The sequence below is a fragment of the Lissotriton vulgaris genome, chromosome 5, assembly GCF_964263255.1.
Source record: "Lissotriton vulgaris chromosome 5, aLisVul1.2, whole genome shotgun sequence".
Lineage (NCBI taxonomy): Eukaryota > Metazoa > Chordata > Amphibia > Caudata > Salamandridae > Lissotriton > Lissotriton vulgaris.
Genome location: NC_141693.1, coordinates 168,933,970 through 168,946,883, shown reverse-complemented (window position 1 = coordinate 168,946,883; position 12,914 = coordinate 168,933,970). Strand labels below are relative to the sequence as shown.

The 12,914-nt window shown below is 47.0% G+C and overlaps 1 pseudogene; it reads right to left on the bottom strand.

Annotated features, from left to right (window-relative positions):
* Positions 1-12,817, bottom strand: part of LOC147710414 (uncharacterized) — a 28,005-nt pseudogene extending 15,188 nt beyond the window's left edge.
* Between the last annotated feature and the right edge of the window lie 97 nt (positions 12,818-12,914).

Here is a 12,914-nt window from a genome sequence, read left to right as displayed (position 1 = left end):
ACAAAGATATTGACATATGGTGATACTAATTCTACATATGTATGTCTGCCACATCGCACTGTTGGAAAAGCAAAAAAAATGCCTTTTCAAAGGTTTTCATTATTTACCACCAACTTGTAGTTGGTGGTAAATAACGAATTCTTAACTGAGGAATGCACCAACTTGAGTGCTCCCTACATCCTGGATTCAGTAATTTACCGAATCGGTATGTTAAGAATTCGGTATTTTACCGAAGCCTTAAATTACCGATTCGGTAAAATACTGAATCCTAAAAAAATGCCACCTACATCTAACAAGCCCAATACCGGTCGGTAACGGCCAAAATTCGGTAATTTCGTCCGTTACCGACCGGTATTGGGCGACCTACATCTGGCCCTTAGAGGCCATAGCTCCTCTCACAGAGTGCGCTCCAAATAAGTTTGTATCAATGCCTGCCTCTGACATTTCATACCGGAGCAACCTGGCAATAGTAGTAGAGGTAACATGCTTAAAAGGTTTTTGTAAAGCAATTAGCAACCTTGAACAACCTACTGGTCTGATAGACTGAGTTCATTCCTCATACACCTTGAGACATTTCACCACACAGAATTTATCATTCAATGGAAAAGTATTGTAATCAATGGACCTGGAGAAAGTTTTAGTTCGAGCAGAAATTACAAATGACATTTCCTCAGGAGAAAATATCCTACCATCTAAATCCAAAACCCTAACATCAGAGACATAGCGGCATGCTGATAAACATAGAAGCATACCCAATTTTGCAGACATTTGTTTCCTTGAGAGTAACTCATTGCTAAGCCAGTTATCAAATAAATTCAAAACGTTAGACACATCCCAGAAAGACTACTTAGCCTTAGGTGGATTCGCCACACATATTCCGTTTAGGAGCTTATAAACCACCGAATGCATACCTACCAGTTTTCCATCAATGTGCGTATGCCCCGCAGAAATGGCAGATCGGAAATTGTTAACTGACCTATATGATAGACCATCAGATGACTTTTTGGACCAAAAATTTAAGATGTGGGAGAGATCCGCCTCCACAGGATCCAGGTACTTCTCCAACCACCAACCCAGCCACGCTTTCCATGCAGGACCAAATAATTTCCTGGTAGAGGGAGTCCAGGCTTGTTGGATGAAGCTTGAAGCTTCTTCCGAAATTCCAGGCAAAACCCACTGTGGCCTGCAAGCCTCAAGGCCATCAGGGATAATTTTCCCTCTAGAACTAGAGGGTGCAATTCTCCCTGAGGGCCCTGGAGAATCATCGGGAAGGAAGGGAGATGAAGAGGGAAGTCGCACATCAGTTCCAGCGGCACTGGGTATCAAGACAAAGGGGAGAAAAGCGTAATTGACTGTCTTCAACCAATCCTGTGTGAAGGCATCTGTGGCTTTCGCCAGGGAAACCAGTCTCCAACGGAAAAATTACTCCAGTTGCTGATGCAGCCTGGAGGCAAAGAGATCTATGTGATTGGGGCCCCAAAGTGACTGAGTCATTTGGAAGTAATACGGATGGAGCTTCCAGTCGCTGTAATCCTTCAAGCACGGGAGTTCTAATCTGCTATTGTGTTGTCCCTCCCCGGAAGGTATTCAGCTACCACCGTTATTTGGTGAGCAAGGCAGTAAAGCTCGTAGTCTTTGGCGATCTCCGCCAACATCGGGACTTTGTCCCCCCCAGCTTGTTTATATATATCACCGCAGAGATGTTGTCCATCCGCAAGAGGATGCAGCACTGTACCATCCTAGGTGAGAGAGTGCGAATCGCAAATGAATCCGCCAGGAGCTTGAGACAGTTGATGTGTAATGATAACTCCTGGAGAGACCATCTGCTCCCCGTGGTAATCTCCCCGCATCAAGTCCCCCAACCCGATCGGCTGGTATCATATTCTATGACTATCTCCGTGCGAGAGCCGAAGATTGCCCGGCAGTTCCAGGCATCCAACTGGGCTAGCCGCCATTTGACCTCCTCTCAGACTTCATCCGTGAGGGGAACCTGGTCCGAGTAAGAAAGCCCCTTCTGAAGGTGCTGGATCTTGAGACACTGAAGGGCCTGATAATGCAATGGTCCAGGAAATATCGCCTGTATGGAGGAAGCTAAAGGGCCTAGTAAGTGCGCAATCGCCCATAGAGACATGACTTGTGCACCAAGAGTCTTCCTCAATTCTGTCTTCAGATCTCTCAACTTGAGCTTGGGCAACTGGAGTTGGGCCGCCTGAGAATTGATCACAAACCCTAAGAACTCCAGTGACTGCGCTGGGACCAGAACAGATTTTGTCTTGTTTATTACAAAACCCAGATTCTCTAATAGAGAAACTGTCAATTGCAAATGCTGCGATGCTAGGGAAGCAGAGGGAGCAATTATCAGTATGTCGTCCAGGTAAATGATTAACCGAATACCCTGCTCCCGGAGATGAGCGGTCCCTGGCTTCATCAACTTGGTGAAACACCAAGGAGCTGAGAAAAGATCAAAAGGCAGAACCAAATATTCCAGACATCTGCCTCGCCATTGGAACTATAGGAACCGCCGGTGAGGGGGAAAAATTGGGACCGTCGGATATCTTTGAGGTCTAGACGGACCATCCAGTCCCCCTGCCTCAAAATGTCTGTCAGAAGATGGATCCCTTCCATCTTGAAATGTCTGTACAGGACAAAAGAGTTGAAATATTTCAGGGTTTAACACTAGCCTGTAACCCCTGCCTCTCTTCAGGACTCGGAAGACATTGCTGCAGAAAACCAGGGGCCTGTTGACACAATAGGCTACCTCATGTTTTCCAGCAAGTCTGCTATTTTGTGATCTATAAAAAGTCTGTCTTGTTGGGAAAAAGACAGAGGGGGTGGAACAACACTCTGTAGAGGTGATTGAAAGAAATCTATGAGGAATCCCTGTACCATCTGTAATACCCAGGCATCCTGAGTAATGACTGGCCAATTGTCGAGGAAATGGGAAATGCGACCCCCCAGGCGACATAGAGATAGAGGCATTGGTCTTACCTGCTGTAATCTGGGGCTGGAAGTTCCCCCTCTGTCCTCCCTGTGGTACCGGCAACAATTAAAACTTCTTGTGGGGTAGAACGTGCCGCCTCTGGTGTAGTATTGATAGTCTCCTCTACCCCTGCCGTAACCTCCTGTAGGAGGGCCTTGATGATACTGGCGGCCTGGCGAGCGGCCCCTGCCTCGATTGGCCCAACCAAAAAGACCAGCTTGGAATACCCGCTTGATATTTGATTGGGCCTTGTCTAGAGAGGTGAAGGTCCCGACGTATTGGGAGACGTCTTCAACTAACCTCTCACCAAACAACAATCCTTCCGCCGAGGGGCCTGGTTTCGCCGAGGCCAATTCGACATGGTTTCTGTCCATGCGCATGAAAAGGGACTTCCTGCTCTCAGTGGCAATAGCACAGTTCGTGTTTCCAAGGAAACAGATGGCTCGCTGGGTACATCCCGCTAGGATATTAGGGTCAATTGGTGCACCGGTCTCCTTGGCCACCAAGGCCATTTCTGAAATCTTTGCCAGAGGCCCAGTGGTATGCAAGAGTTTATCTTGGCAACCGCGCCAGGCACAGTCAATGCCCTTTTTGGGATCCTAACAAATTTCTTCAAAAAGGCTAGCATATTGGGATCAATGTCAGGCATTTCCACCACTTTATCCAGGATGTCCTGACATGGGCACTCAGATCTCAACCTGCTCCGAACTTCCCTATCAAAACTTCGCCTCAGATTTTGGTGCAAATAGTCTGCCACCTCCGGCGGAGGGGCCCAATCTGAGGACCTTGAGTGGATGATGTCTTGCGGGTTAAAGTCAAAGGGATTTGCGGTCTGGTAAAGGGCTGAGGACAGGGAATCGATGGAAACCCTCTTAGCCTTCTTTTTCTTAGGGGAAGCAGTATGCCCTGTAGAATCCGTGTCAGTATCCATGTCAGTGTCATATGCCTTCCTAGAAGAGGATGGACCAGGCTCTGAGGACCCAGAATATTGATGATCTGCTGAGGAGGAAAGTGGTAACATAGTCAGGACCAGCGCGTGCGGCCAGCTGGAAGCCTTAAGTTGCAGCTGCTCCCCCCGAGGAGCCCGCTGCTGTTTTCGTTGACTCCTGATAGTGCATCCCATGCCGTTTTGCAAAGTTTTCAAGTTGCGCAGTAATAGGTTTGAGGGCAGCTGCGAGCGCCTTGTTGACCGTCTGGGGAACCGCCACCTCCACCGCCTTATTGACGGACTGCTGCACTGATGCATCTAAGGCATCAACCAGGTTGTCTTCCAATAGGGGGCCATCCTCCTCCTCATAATACCCATATTCGTCCTCCTCAAAATAGGCCCAGTCTTCCTTCGCTAGTTGATATCTTGCGATTGCGACAAATAATTTGCCACGGATAAATAATTCCAAAGGAATTGGTTGAGGGGGAGCAACCCTTAGTGCAAGTAAAAACCTCTACTGCTTCTCAGCAAAGCTGTCCCAAAAAATTATAGCAGCCCGCCAGGGGGCATCAGGGAGCCAATCTGTTCCAAATGCCTGTACTCAGCTTGGGCAGTCCTGATTACGCAGCCCAGGAATAGGCATCAGGAAGATGGGTGAAGAAACAACCTGTGCTCCAATGCGCGTTTGAAAATGCGGGCGGAGCGAGGAGGAAACGAAGTTGGGCATCACGTAGCCCAAAACCAGCCCAATTGGGCTACGCAACGTCTGGCTCCAGTGTAACGTGGGCCCATACGAGGAAAGGCACCAAGGACCGCTTTAGAGCTTGCTGTAAGTGTGGGCAGCCACGTAGGGGTAAAGGCACTCTGATGGGGGCGAGGCACGTCAGAGAGCTCCTAGCACGCTCGCCATCATCGACTACCCTGAGGGAAAAACCTCCCAGATACTCATGCTGCACGCTGCAGCCAAGGCACGGCTCAAAGCACAACTAAACAGTGCAAACAAGTAAGTCAGTAATACACAATTATAATGCCTTTTATGTGCTAAATTATCAACAAAAAAACACACATTAGAGTCTATAACAATAAACCCTGAAGTAAAGGTAAACAAAGTCGGAACACATAACTCAGCCGCGAGCAGCAAAGAATGAGGAAATGTTCATGGAAAGCGAGTCATTTATAGGGCTAGTCTCTATGGTTTGTAGATGTTATACTAAGCATTCTGGGAAATCTCGTTTTCAATTGTATGTTAAAAACATTTTAATTGGCTGCTGGTAAATTGCAGTAAAGAAAGAGAAAGCATAATCTGAAGCCTCTGGTGCTTTAATAGAATTCCCCACTCATGAGTGTAACCGGAATCACCTGTGGTTGCAGACGTTAATATTTGGAACCAGTGGCGTCATGGTCTGGGACTACCGGCCACCCCCCTCCTTACTTCACAAAAATGCATTAGCTTAATTCAACAAGTCAAGACATGGGTCTTTGGAAGTCAGGGGGACAGGGCCCCCCTGGCCGTATTTATTAAAATATGAAATAAAATGAAAATTTTAATAAAATAAACATTTTGACAATTATTAAATGCACATTTCAGAACATTAGATTTAACATCCATTTTGACATTGTATGATGGGCTAACCTTAACAAATATCTAGTACAGCGTGTTTCCTAACCAAATCTAAACATCCTGAAAATTAAATGCATTCTAATAATTAAGTCGGACGGCAAGGTCGCTAACCGGTGTCAGATCCTTTACAGCTACGCTCTCACGTTCGAGATGGCGCATGCGCAACCCAGGGCACGTTTCACCCATGTGCGCTCTGAACTCCATTAAACCATAACAGGAGGGCCCACACTTGCGCACCTTGATGACGTCATAGTGTCTGTGAGGGGTGGCTACCAGCCTGAGGAAAGCGTGGACTCCCTCCCCCGCACCCTTCTAAGTAATGGATATCATATCCTGCCCCTGAAGTTCTGGGAGAGACCAATCCCTCCCGACGGGCGGCCCTTTCGTGAATGGGCCCGCCCCCCCCTAAGGACCTTAAAATGCTGCTCACCGATTATGACCTTACCGCCAAACCCACATAATAAATACGACATTGCTATCTAAGAGGGAAAAAAGGCCTAAGGAGAAAAATAGTTAAAACCACAGCAAAGCACAACACATCTACATATGTACATTTTCCTGTAAACGGGAAAAAAGCCTAAGGAAAGAATTAGTTAGAAAACCACAGCAAAGCACAAAGCATATACATATGCACATTTCACCTGTAAACGGGGGAAAAAAGGCCTAAGGCAGCAAGCATTCCTTTCCTATGATCCTGGACATCGCTAGACAGTATACCTACCATTGTCTTTACCCCGATTCCGCTAACCAAGGGGATGGAGGGTGGGGAAAATTAAACAGCCCCACGGTGGGGCGAGGAGCGAGCCTGGGGAGCGCGGGCACAAAGAGGCCGCTACCCGCGCTCCCCAGGCTCTTAACCCCTTCGTGGTCGCGGCCCCGCCCCCTCGGCCCGGAAGTGCACAACTACTTCCGGGGCGAGGGGGCGGGGGCAAGCCACCACGAAGGGAATGGGATATGGGAGGGGCCGGGCCCCGCCATGCATGCGTGGGGGCCGATTGGCCCCCCCTTTTCTCATGGTCTGGGACTACCGGCCACCCCCCTCCTTACTTCACAAAAATGCATTAGCTTAATTCAACAAGTCAAGACATGGGTCTTTGGAAGTCAGGGGGACAGGGCCCCCCTGGCCGTATTTATTAAAATATGAAATAAAATGAAAATTTTAATAAAATAAACATTTTGACAATTATTAAATGCACATTTCAGAACATTAGATTTAACATCCATTTTGACATTGTATGATGGGCTAACCTTAACAAATATCTAGTACAGCGTGTTTCCTAACCAAATCTAAACATCCTGAAAATTAAATGCATTCTAATAATTAAGTCGGACGGCAAGGTCGCTAACCGGTGTCAGATCCTTTACAGCTACGCTCTCACGTTCGAGATGGCGCATGCGCAACCCAGGGCACGTTTCACCCATGTGCGCTCTGAACTCCATTAAACCATAACAGGAGGGCCCACACTTGCGCACCTTGATGACGTCATAGTGTCTGTGAGGGGTGGCTACCAGCCTGAGGAAAGCGTGGACTCCCTCCCCCGCACCCTTCTAAGTAATGGATATCATATCCTGCCCCTGAAGTTCTGGGAGAGACCAATCCCTCCCGACGGGCGGCCCTTTCGTGAATGGGCCCGCCCCCCCCTAAGGACCTTAAAATGCTGCTCACCGATTATGACCTTACCGCCACAGGCCAGCATAGTTGACCGACTATCTGGCCCCCCCCCGCACCTACCTATAGAAAGGTCATAACTTACCTCCAAAGACCTCAACCCATGCCAGGATATACCTTATGAAAAGGGGCATTCCCCGCCTCTGTTAATGGACCCCGTCCCGCAGGTAGAAGTGCTCCCCCCAGATGCACCCACGAGGTATGGTCTGTAAGACCGGAGTTCTGAGTAACTTGTCCAGCTTGTTGTTGACCCTCTTTACCGAGTGATTCAACGCGCTAACTGAGTCCCCCCCTCTCTACTGCATTCTCGGTATCAGCTGTGACCATACAATCACGCTCCCCGGTAACCGCTGAAAGGTCATATCTTCCTAATCAAAAAACCCCTCTACCCCTGCTAGTTTGTCCCCTATCCATAGGGCATTCCTTGACTCTGTCAACTGGGCCCCCCACCCTGTGAGTAGAGACAACCCCTCCAATAATTGTCAACTCTTCATTATCAGCTGACTGTTAGTCTACATTGTCCCCCTCAGATGCCCCCCTGTGGGATATACTGCAATTAAGGTGTTTGAAATAATTTCTCAATCCAAGTGTTGATCCTCTTTACCGAGTGATTCTTCACCGAGTGACTCCGTGCACTCGCCGAGTCCACCCCCCCTTTTACCTGCAGCCTGGGAAAAACTGAGCCCCCCCTATGGTGCAGTCTGGGTTTTATATTTCGCTAACTTGCTTGCCAGTGCGATTTATCCCTTCCACCAGAACCCCTTTGCCAAATTAAACCCCTATCATTGTTACCCCATGTCATATAATGACTGAGGGTGTGGGGGCATGCCTATCGAGGGTCCCTGTAGATGCTGTGACCGGGGGTATCCTGGTACTATCAGTGTATCCCTCCCACTGGCGTATTGTGAAGTCTGCTAACCACCCACACCTGGCCACTACGCTCTGGAAAATGTTAAGTGTATGGTACTACTTTTACTATGGAAGTCCCCACTTCCTGAACAGGGGTGATGAGGCGTTGCATAGGCCTATTATTCCTGGGGTTGCCAAGGCTAGCAATGCACACCCTTGTGTACTGCCCCATCTCTACCGTTGGCCCTACCAATTGGTGATCTATGAATATACCATGCTGACACTGGTGGCCCTGCGAGCGCAGGCGCCGTTACTGTAGGGATACAATTTCCTGTTAAGGAAAATACTGCCATTTTATGTGAAGCAACATCCCGCTACATTACTGCGGCCAGCCCAATCTAGGGTTTACACACCAAAAAACAATCAACCCTGTGCTGGCACCTCCTGCGTCCTTGCTCGCTCATCACACTTGCGTTGTTGCTTGCCATCCTCTACCTGACGTACGCATCCCTTGGGCTGTCCACCTGTTGCAGCCGTTGTGGTGTGGAGCACTTCACAGATACCACCATGGACCCGGCCATACATAAATGGGAAAGATAAACACAAACCATCGGTGTTACTGGCGATAACTGCTGTACAAGTGCTTGTCTTACATTACCATCACATGCTAAGTTTTAGATAAAAATTAGCGCCCGATGCATACTCCTTAACACTTCCAACTGTCAGTGTTAAGCATAGCCTCAGTTTGTGTCCCATGTAGTGTGTTTGGATCAGTGTTACAGAGAGAGTGCCCTGTAGAATGACCTTCATTAAAGAATAGTACCCAGTGTGCAGTATAGTGACCCAGTGCATGGGGTCCACCGTGAATCCAATAGTGCCCACATGACTCCTTAAGGACGTTACAGTGTGAAGTGCAGTGCCACGGCACGTTCATTGTTACTAAAATTCAGCTGCAGACCAGGACATCTCCTATTCCTGGTTTTCCGCCCACGTCTTTAGGCAATAGAATCTAAGTTTGAAAGGGACAGCCAGTGCAGCATCTAAGTCTTTAAGCATAGGATCAGCACCGCTCTAACCATGCTAGGCTGTAAAATTGGCTTCCTATCTTCACATTCATTGTTACTAAAAGAAAACTGTGCTGCAGACGAGGACATCGCCTCCTAATCCTGGTTTTCTACCCACGTCTTTATGCATAGGATCTATGTGTGAAAAAGGACAGTCTGTTTGACAGTGCAGCATCAAAGTCTTTACACAAACGGATTAGCACAGCCCTAACTATGCCAGACTGTCAAAAATGGCACAAGAGCCTTTTTTGCTCCCCCACTTTGGCTTCTGTTAAATACCATCCCAGCCAACCGTGGTGTGTCTATTAGTATAACCTTGCCTAATAATAAACCTGTATACCACAGTGAATGCCAATAGCCCTTTCATGACTACTTACTGTCCCTACCAAAGCACACTACCAGCACATGGAGCCCCGGGATTTAGACACTGATCCCCCACTGCCTGATTGATGCTGAAACGGAGCGCCGGGATACCTTTAAAGGGACTAACTGGATGTGCTCAGCACCAACACATATGTTGTATACTCCCGGTGTGTTCCTCCTTTTATTTACTCATTAATGAGATTAAGACTGTTAAAACAAGCTGCTTTACCTTCCTCCAAGACTTAGCCTGAAGGCTTCTCCCTCCACAGGTACCACTAGGATAGCTTTCTAATGAAGTTGTTATCTAATACCACTGAACTCATGGTGGAAACATAAAATTGAGGTAACCCACAATGAAGAAAACTTTTTATCTTGGCCTTTCGCCAACAGCCTCATTGAAAAATTCACAGATTTCCCCTATCAGTGCTGCTTGTAGTTCCCTGGAATGATTGCGAACCGCACAATACAGTCAGTCATTCACAGTAAGGACTGAAGTAGATCCTGCAGAGCCCAGGCCAGTATAAGGTCAACGCTACCCTACTTTAACTGTTACAAGTGAAAACTGAAAATTTTACCTAACCTGAAAAATGCTTTCCTCTTGAACAAAGCATCAAAGTAAGTCACAAATTTATAGCATTGCTGGCCCAGAAAGGCAACCCGAAGGAATTGGCTTGCCTTACCCCCATGCCCAACTCTGATCTAGTGGGCACAAGGGAAACCCCTGAAGCAGGACCTGCTGCTCTTTAAAGGAAGATCTGATCTATATGATCGAATAGGCGTATAATAACCAGCAGTGCCGTTCTTCATACCACTATCTAATACTAATAATCTTAGTGGCCCGCTATGGTATTCTCACTATGTTGTCGAGACAAGGGTCCTTTAGACACTACTGGGTCCCCAAATTGAATGGACTTCTAGGCCCCCCATGATATTATTTGCCTTCAAAATTGAAACATACAAATCCCTTTGTTTGGCTTTCTGCCCTGAATTGCCACAGAACGTGGTTGACGTCTGTGCTTAGCACAGTTGCAACGCAGCTTGGGAAACTGGCTTGCACACTATCACGCCCTACGCTTAAATACCAGTTTGTTCGCAAGGAGGACCCCAGAAAGCGGGCATAAGCATATAGGAGTTACCATGATTGTTTTAACTATCAACTCAGTAGATACAAAGGATAATCCTTCTAAAGTGTTTACGCTTAAACTTATAATTGGGAGATAAAACATTCAACCCAGAAACAACCCCACGAGAGATTCTTGTGGCCCATTTACCACCCTCACATTAAAACAGGCAATAAAAAAGGGGGGGGGGGATGCCCATTGTTGTGAAGCAATTACCCAAGTGATTCCATCGCTCCGTCCTGAACATAGATACACGTTACTTGAAAAGACATTCATGGCCCCCATGAACTACCACTGTACTATCTATTCTGCCCCTCAAAAGAAGTTCAGAAGAGTCAGAAATATAACATATGCATCCACTGCCTCTAAGGCCCTGCTGCATATACTGCCTCTTAAGGCCCGGAGTACTGACTCGCCTGCATAACGCTCATTTGTTCCCCCTTACTGTTACCCAGTGATTCAAACCTTTCTTCTCTGGACCTGCCTTAGTACAGCACAGAACCAAAACTGTGATCTAGCCACCCACTTGTAGTCTTTTCTGTCATTACCACAATTATTCCTATTACACGTATCTTACCTGCAAGTCTGGGCTATTGGCTTTGTCAGTGACTGGTTGCTGCCTAAGATAAGTACTTAGCAACCATGGTTTGTCTTAACGTTTGAAGAGCTTACATTTGAAGCCCTGGGGACACCATGACAAGTAAAGGGCCAAAACTGTGGTCTAGCCTAATGTGCCGCCCACTTGTAATTTTTTCATCATTATCCCTAGTTATATATTACCAGTAGCATACCTGGACTATTGGCTTTGTCAATGGTTGTTTGCTGCCTAAGATAAGTAATTAGCAACCATGATTTGTATATAACATTTTAAAATTAACAAATAAATCTGCCCCTCGTTTCCTTATCAGACTTCCGTCAGCTTGCTCACTCCCCTCGTTTTACACTTTGCTGGAAAGTATCCCATTTCGCACTGTTAGAGTGCATTTTTATTAAGCAACAGAAGTATTTTAATTAAAGCCAAATAGGAGTGTAAATTTAATTAGTGAGCGGAAACATGTCGCCACGCTTTTCTCACAAACTTGCCTCATCAGTCCCATTTTTTGGAAAGAACAATGATTAAAACGTTACACATAGCAATCTGAAACCCTGGCAGCTATGGCTTTATATAGCGCGAACATGCATCTTGAATCAGAGTGCCTTACATTACATAAAGACATCCTCCTTTCGGGAGATGAAGTGATTTTTTGCACTGACTCACAGGATGTTTAGCGTCGATACCGAGGCTCAAAACACACATCCCCGGTTCGTATAGCGTGAACATGAATCCTGAATCAGCGCGCCTTACATAGCACCCGCTACATTACAGCTTTCCCTTTCATTTCACGTCCCCCAGGTGACCTATAAGAGGACTGTTCAGGCTTTATTATGATGCATGGTACTGTTAAAATTATGTGTTAATTATTTTACCGTCCTAGGTATTTTTTCATTAAGACGTGGCAATCACCAGTTACATTACATCTTTATCTTTCCTTTCAAATCTCCCAGGTGATCTATAAGAGGCCTGTTCCGGCGCCATTACTTTCACAAGAGGCTATAAGCGGATATATATTGGCTGAGGTCCGAGTAGAAAACGGAGGGGGTTAACTGCGGCCTTAACCTAGCGCCTCTTAAGATATAAAAAACGTAATGGCAGAAGCGTCCATTAAACCAAGTGAGACAGAGGCTTGTTAAGCATTAAATATTCAAGACTACAGACTTGCTCGTTAGAGCCACCGTGTTTGCAAAATACAGCAAAGCTCACACACACACAGAAGATCAAGGGATGGGGTAGCAAGTGAAAGCAAGGTGGGACAGCTAGCCCGTTGTCAGTGCATGATGCTGTGGTGTGGTAGTACGGTAAAGACACAATAACACATTGTATACCGCATACAATTGCATAGTTGCAAACTAATTAAAGACCATCTTCCTGCCACGAGTCACCGCGCTGGCTCAGAGCGCTTATACAACAACAGTAACGATATATGATGGCACAGGGATATTAAGCGATTTGTCCCAATTCACAGGAAGTTTGATAACATTAGTGTGACTCGAACGCTCTAGCTGTTCGGCCAACTTCACATCTGATCAAGCTCCACCCGCGCTGGTAACACAGGGTACCCGCAGCTCATAGCTCACCTTCCAGCCAGCGCCTTGCCGAAGCCAAAATGCCAATGCACGACCATCTCCGTCCGTACTTGAGCTCCGCCGCCCGGAACGTGAAGACTCGCCCCTTCCTGCCGAGTCTAAATCCAAAACCCTAACATCAGAGACATAGCGGCA